Here is a 7,778-nt window from a genome sequence, read left to right on the forward strand (position 1 = left end):
AAAACTGAATCAATTTTCGAAGCAATTGGTTCAATTGATTCGAAGCTTCGAAAAGCTTCGTTTCTCCCATCACTAGCTGCCCGAAGCCTTTAAATAGGCTAAGCCACTTAATAGGACTAAACCAAAAAAAAAGGAAAAGGTAACATAGAAAACCCTGATAGCACACATACATCTCGAAGACGTCTATTTGATGTCTGCGTTTACATCTGCAAGACGTATTATTTAGATTGTTTGCTCATCTGCAATACGTCTCTGAGACGTTTCCTAAAAGATGTCATATAGACATATTGAAGATGTCTGCAAGACGTTTTTGGTTTAGAATGTATGTAAAGCAGCTCTTTCTTAGACCTTTATAAGATGTTTACACACCAGATGTATTCCAAATCTCCAGATCCTTACCAGACATCTTGCAGACGTACCTGTGCTATCTGGGAATTAACAAACTCAAACAAATACATTGCAAATGCAAATGAAAAACATTTTATAATATACAAATTACATAAACATTTAGTTAGGGAAAAAATTATGTAAAACAATATTACACACATAAATTCCCTCAATTTCATAGTCAACTGTGGCAAAACTCCCCCTGTTCAATTAATCAGTTGAACTGCGCCTTCTAGTGGCGGGAACGGGATAAACAAAATGGCAGAAAAGAATGCAACTCGGTTTGACTGTTTGGAATGGAATGATGAACCAATACGTAAGTATATCTGTTTGTATATGTAAATGGATGCATTTAACAGAATAAAAAAAAACTTTTCACATGAACACTTGTATGTTTCATTTCTATTGTTCAAACAAATTAACAAAACATTTAACTTTTAAACATTTAACCAAATAAACAAGTCAGAGATATGGACACATCAGCCTCAAAACAACACAAAAAAATGGGTTTTGTAGCACTGTTCATTATACACAAATGTATCTAGTTACATTAACACATAGGTACACATTTCTTTTTAAGACAAAATACAAGTGTAATGTGTTATGCTAAATCAATTGGTTATTCACTCTGGTTTACCTAACTACCTATCTTTAAACTAAAGTAATTGGTTTACTTTTGCGATTCAAATACCGGATGTGACGTCATTTAACGACTTCCACGCACGAAGACGGCGCGCGGGTGATGGTGTTTCGGGTAAGTAAACAAAATACGTTTTTTCTTCAATCTATCTTAAAACATTATTGAGGCAACTTTATTTTATGTTGAAGTCGATGGTGTTTGATGGTGATGATTTCACGTCGTTTGTGCAGCGGTGAGGTAAAGTGTGTGATTTGTGCGTTTCAAATGTAATGGAGTGCTTCACGCGATCTGTTGTGTGACGTGTTTAAACCGTATTAAACGTGATTTACTCGTGTTTAAACAGTATTAAACGTGTTGTTCAATTTCGTGTCCTTTGTAGTGTTTTATGATAGCAGCAGTGTTGTAAACTGTGTGATTTGTGCGTTTCAAAATGAATGGATTGCTTCACGTGTTCGTGGTGAGTTGAACTTCGATTTTCCGTCGTGTTCCGGTGATAACTTTAGCCGTTGAACTTGTTTTACTGGTGACAATAGTGCTTTTGAAAGTATTTTCCTGTGTTTAGTTAGAGCATTTTCTCAAGGGGTTCTTAAAGTTTATTTTTTGTTGTTACTCTGAATGAATATTTACTTAAAGTAAGTTATGTTGAAATGTAAAATTTGTGATCTAAATTACTAAAACATTAAAGACTGCTGCACGTGCGTTGTGGGGGTTATTATATACATCATTGTACATATTCTCATTGATATATTCAAGACATGGTATGCTCTACTTGTTCATTTAAGTAGGAATTATGCTACAGATGTAATATTGCATGACATAGTTTGTGTGCATGGCATGCAGTGCACTGTCATCAGAAAAAGAATACTTTGCTCACATAAACAGTCACTTAAAGAAAAGTAAAACGGTATTTTGCATGTTATCAGGTTGTGATTTCCAATCAAATGTCAATGGGACTTCTATATTACACAAAAACAGAAAACACAACCAGCCTTCACTGAGTGATTTTAAGCCTGGTGTAGTTTCCATTGCTGAAATATTATGAGAGGTCAAAAGTTTTTATGGTGATGAGGCAAGTGATGCTTTTGTTCATGACTGAAGCCAGATGTGTTTTATTAAAACAGATTATTTAAACTAGAGCATATCACACTTTTTTTGGGTAAACTGCATTGTATGTTAAAGTCTGTCAGTGCCTATTTTAGTTAGCTGATGATTATCCATTGCTTGAGTTATATTGGCTGGTGCTTTGTTTGATGGTGACTTTGAAAAAACAAGTCCACGGATATGTTGTAAAGTATGCTTTTATTTTGTTAAATGGACTGGACAATTATAAGTTAATGTTTCTTAACCATACTTACAATTGATTTAAAAAAAAAATTAACTAAATTTTTCTTGTTTTCCACACAGTCATACCACAATGACTTCTCCAGTCTGGCTAAAAGTTGTCATTCCTTCTTCAGTGAGTGACCTGTCAAAGGAAATAGAAAAACAATGTAATCTACAAGGACATTTAAGGATGCAGTTCATGGATTCTGACTTGGGCAATTAGTTTTAAAGTGAAATTAAATTTACTCAAGCCCAAACCAGCTGGAATTTCCAGTGCTGCTTACCATATATATATAAAAAAAAAAACATGCAACGCTGAGGTCAACAACTGCCCTTACCATCCACAAACGGAGACATCCAAAACACTGGAAGTAGTCAGTGTAATACTTCTGTCTGAAATTAAAAAGAACAATGAGAAAACATTATGAATGCTGATGGACATTTTTTTTATCAGGAGACATGAGGTTGTCAAGAAATCGCCTTCAATAGCAGATTTCAAAACTAGATGGCCTGCTCTTTTCAGAAGGGAAGAGGTGAGTGAAAAGTTTTTGAGTCATTTATGGTAACTTTGTTGGCTTTGTGGTAACAATAATTTATTGTGTTTTGTAGATTTGTGCAGAGTTTTAAAGAATCGCAACAGCCCCATTGGTGTCTACATACTTGGCAAAGATGGATCAATATTCTGCAAAGCTTATAAGGATCTATGCAAAACGAGGAGTCGTCAATTGACCGAGAATTAAAAACCTGCTGGTTTCCACAACATGGGTATGAAGAACTGTACTCATCAAAACCTTATAATAAAACTTCTTTTTGCACTGGTGAAATTGGAATTAGAAAGTTTCTGGAACTTGTAAAAAAAAGAAACAAAGATACAGTTTAAGGTGTCCCTTTTTTGTTGTTGTTTTCCACTTACATGCTGTATTTTGCATAATAATCTAAAAATAAAGGTAAATGTTTACCTGATATTGTGAATGCTACAATTAATACAATTTTGATATTTACATATTTAGACTGACAACATTGATCAGACTCCGATCTTTCTTTGTCTACCTGAATGAAGACCCGACCAGTCTAATTAAAGAGTACTTGGTTAGTATATGTGCATATATATATACTTTGCTGTATTATCAAGGAATTGAAATGTTGTGGTATACCAGGTGGAAAAGTAGTACACTTCCATAATGTTCTTACAGTGCTCTATTTTTAAACTAATTTATACTTGATATACTAAAAATTATTCTTTAGTACTTTTTAAGATGTTCTTAAGATTATCTAAGTGTACTTATTTGTGCTGTTTTGAGACAACATGATTATGAACTAAAATGTGCTTTGAATATACTATCTCTGTTTTAAAAATGTATTAGTTAAAACTTGTAAACTTGAACCCAACTTTGGATGGGTTCAAGTTTACTACGAGTGGTACCTAAATACATTTTTAAAATAAATTTTTAGCACATTTTAGTTCATATTCATGGTGTCTCAAAAATAGAACAGGGAAGTACAATTATACCTTGTTCACACTGTCAGTCTAAATCTGATTTTGGTGCATATTTGAATCCAGTCACATTTAGAAAGTGTCAACGGCCAAAAACCACATGAAATCAGTGTTTTTTCAAATCTGTTTCAGGCTACATCCATGGGTGGTTTAAAATCCTTTTCAAATCGCATTTCTGGAAATCCAAGTCAGTCTGACCGCTCTGATCGCATTTGTGTAGCTTTTCGGTTATGTCATGCTGTTGCGTCACGTAAAACATAAACACGTCAGATGTTGAAGCAGATTGTCGTGCCAGTGCAACGTCATTGCCATAGAAACATTGTAGATAATCCAGAAAACGGCAGAACGCTACAGGACGCACAGAACGGTTGTGATCCACAATATGGACAATGAGTTTGTCAAATCGGATATGCCCTGAAATCTAATTTAGACTGACATTGTGAACAATGTACAAGATGTTCTTAAGGTTATCTTAAGTAGTACAAAAGAATAATGTACAAAATTAGTGCATGAAAATAGAGCACTTTAAGTACATTATGGACGTGTACTTTTTCACCTGGGATAACTTTTTATTTTATCTCATCTCCACTCATGGTATTTCAAACCTACGAGTTGTTTTCTAATGCAGAAAACAAGGTATAATAATGTTGGTAAGCAAACAATACTTGCCCTCTTTGACTTTTTGGCTGTTGTACATTATGGAATGAGACCGTTCTTAAAATACTTCAGTTTTACAGAATCAAGTGATGTGGTTTTGAATAACATTAAATGGTAAATAAGAGATTTTCTGAACTTATTAATAAACATAAAATAATTGTATCATTGTCATTCTCACCTGCAGGATACAGATGCACCCAGTACCCAGGAGGCGATCCAGAAGATGGTGATGGGAGTCCTTGTATGGTTCAGACATCAAAGACAGCCCAGCAGATGTTGGAGTGTTATTGAAGGGATTAAGAGTTCTTGGACCTCAACAACATTGTGTATGCGACAACCGTGCTGATGGGACTGATATATGCACTGAACTTGAGATACTTTCCTGAATTCAGGTACACTTTTGAAGTATTGCAGTTGTTGTTTCTGGAGCTAGATGGGAAGTAACTATCTCATAAAGTTTAGACGCTGAAGACCAAGCCTTTTGCAGATGTTTTGAGAAAGGAATGTTTTAATATTTCATATGTAAATGCCATGTTTTTGAAATGGAGTTTTCGTGCATTTCATTTGTCAGTAACTTTAAAAATTTTTTTAATGTTGTTATAAGGTTACATTGTAATATCCAAAGTCCTTAAAAACTTTGCAAGCTTTTCAAGTTGATGAGTGCATCTCATTTGTTGGTATATCCTTTACGGTATCTGTAGTTTAAGTGCAAAAAACATGGCTTGAAGAACTGGTGTAAGAGATTCTTTTTTGAATAATATAGAGTTTATTACAAAAAGTATATTTTTGTGTGTGATGTACTTGAAATAGACATTGTTGTGTTAAAGTAACTAAAAGTAATTGGATGGAACCACGGTCCACAATGTAATTGAGTTGTATGAATAAACTACTCTTGAGTTGGACAAGCAAAAAATATTTGATTCGTTTGAACAAGTTAAACACGTGTTCAGAAAACGTAACAATCTTAAGTTGTGGATAAGTAACTAAGATAATTTTGTTGAACATTACCACTTCACATTAGTTATTTATTATTCAATTGTGTTGCTGCAACAAAAGAATTTGGCATTGACTGAAAACAACCCTTAAATGTTAAAATAAATTAACTGGGTTGTGTGGAACCACTGTCCAGAATAAAATTGTGTTCGTTTAAAGTATCATTTTTTTGAGGTGGAACTACAAACATTTCTGTGTTAACGATGTATATTTTGCGCAAGTCAGAGATGAATGTAAAGGGTATGTGAGTTGATGTAGCGAGTCCAAATCAAAATAAAAGTTCTTTCATAATAAAAGTCATTTGTCACAGGTCTCCGTGACAGTGCCTTTTACTAAATTTAAAAGACTTATGCGTGCAATGGAAAATGTTTTATTGATTCACAAATGCTTCTAGTGGAAAATTTGCATTGAAATTTTTGGTATTTTTGTTTGTCATATGTTTATTTATGTAACTGGGCCCCCTGTCTTGGCCAGGACACTCATGTAAAAGAGATTTTTAATATCAGTGAGGTTCTCTTTGGGTTAAATAAAGGCAAATTAAAAAAAATTTGTAGCGAACTATTTGTATAATTACAAAAATATTTTTTATGAACGATATATATGGTAATACAAATTGCATTTAGCCAAAAATGGTTGAATTTTTTTCTGTAGTAAAACCATGGTTTCTATATAAGAAAGTAAAACCAAGGGTTCTATATAATTCTATAAAAGTCTAAGGCATACTTGTGAAATTATATATATTATAATAAAATAGTTCAATAGGTGTTTGGCCCATCAAGTGAACCATGTGCATCATGCGTCTTGTCAAAATAAGTGCCTTGTGCAGACACGTCTAAAATGCATTTGCCAGATCTCATTGCATAATCTCATACGTAATCAGAGTTTAATGTTAAGGGAGTGTCTTGTGTGTATTTTGTGACTGTGAGCATCTCTTTTATCATAAACCGTTTTGACGTGTCTGCAGCAGGCACTTATTTTGACAAAACACGCAATGCACATGGTTAACATGACACAACAAACACATATTTTGAAAATATGAGCAACACACATGACACTTCTGCGCATATATATATATATATATATATATATATATATATATATATATATATATATATATATATATATATATATATATATATATATATATATATATATATATATATATTTATATATTAGGTTTATTGGTTTACAAATTTCGGTAAAAACGTGTGATGAAAACCACTATTTTCTGTTACAAACTTTCACACAGCATCTTTAGGTTATAAAAACATAAAAAATTCAAATCCATAATTTGATTTTCAAAGATTTATTATAAAAACAAATTATTTTTTTCCACAAAATGCAATAAATCCATGAAAAGTTTTTTTCAAAATGCTATAAATCTATTCAATCAATATATAAATGTGCATTCATCTTTGCCATGATATATTCATTTAGTTGACTAGTGGTATACACTGATTTAAAAAAAAAACATTAATGGCATTAACCAAAACACTTTGTCATATTAAGATCACTGTCATTGCTGCGGTTATACTTGATGCCGTCGCTTAACATTTTTCAAAGCGATCAGCTGTAAAATGTTTTGGTCCTGCTCGATTTTCGTTGACTGAGTAAAATATTGGAAAGTTTTTCATAAGATCCTCTGGGGTCAATGTGTTAGAATCACATAAACTTCACAGATGCTGTCGGGAGAACAAGCACCCGTCTCCCGAGTGCCTCTCGCGTAAATTATTAGATGTTGATGACTTACAATCTTTCCCGTCACAGAAAATATCCACAGGTTTATCAATGCCATTAAAGTATTATTTTGCTTTTGTTTGTTTGTTAATCACGACGAAGTGCAAAGTAAATCCGCTCTGCATATTACAGCGCACCATTTCACGCAATATAAACAAACAATGTCGAGTGAGATGAGGAAAACTAGGGGCCTATACCATGAAGCCAGTTTAATTGTATAGCCAGGTAAGTTTAAGATTAGTTTGCGCCAACCTTGGGTTTTAGTTACCATGAAAGTAGCGCGGCTTTAATCGGTGTTCGTCGCCATGGTATCTTACGCTGCACGGCTAACCTGCCCCGGGGCAGGTTATGTTCTGGATTTGAGATCTGAGACTGCAGTTTGACCGATCAGCTGCTAGCAAAGAAATATATAGGTGGCAAATTTTATTTATTTGTATTTTTTTATTGAACATATTAAAATACAAACATTAAGGCATATTCAACAATCACTATTTCCGTGTTGATACCACATTTAAAAAAAAAGAAAAGGAGGGTGAGGGTCTTAAT

The 7,778-nt window shown here is 33.4% G+C and overlaps 1 long non-coding RNA gene across 1 annotated transcript; it reads left to right on the plus strand.

Moving 5' to 3' along the window:
- Positions 1–979: 979 nt before the first annotated feature.
- LOC129448715 (uncharacterized) lies at positions 980–5,947 on the plus strand. The gene is made up of 5 exons (XR_012358921.1): positions 980–1,141; positions 2,432–2,883; positions 2,960–3,115; positions 3,361–3,439; positions 4,687–5,947. It is a non-coding gene; the product is annotated as an uncharacterized lncRNA (long non-coding RNA).
- The last annotated feature ends 1,831 nt before the right edge of the window (positions 5,948–7,778 follow it).

Source organism: Misgurnus anguillicaudatus, chromosome 19 (assembly GCF_027580225.2).
Source record: "Misgurnus anguillicaudatus chromosome 19, ASM2758022v2, whole genome shotgun sequence".
Classification (NCBI taxonomy): Eukaryota; Metazoa; Chordata; class Actinopteri; order Cypriniformes; family Cobitidae; genus Misgurnus; species Misgurnus anguillicaudatus.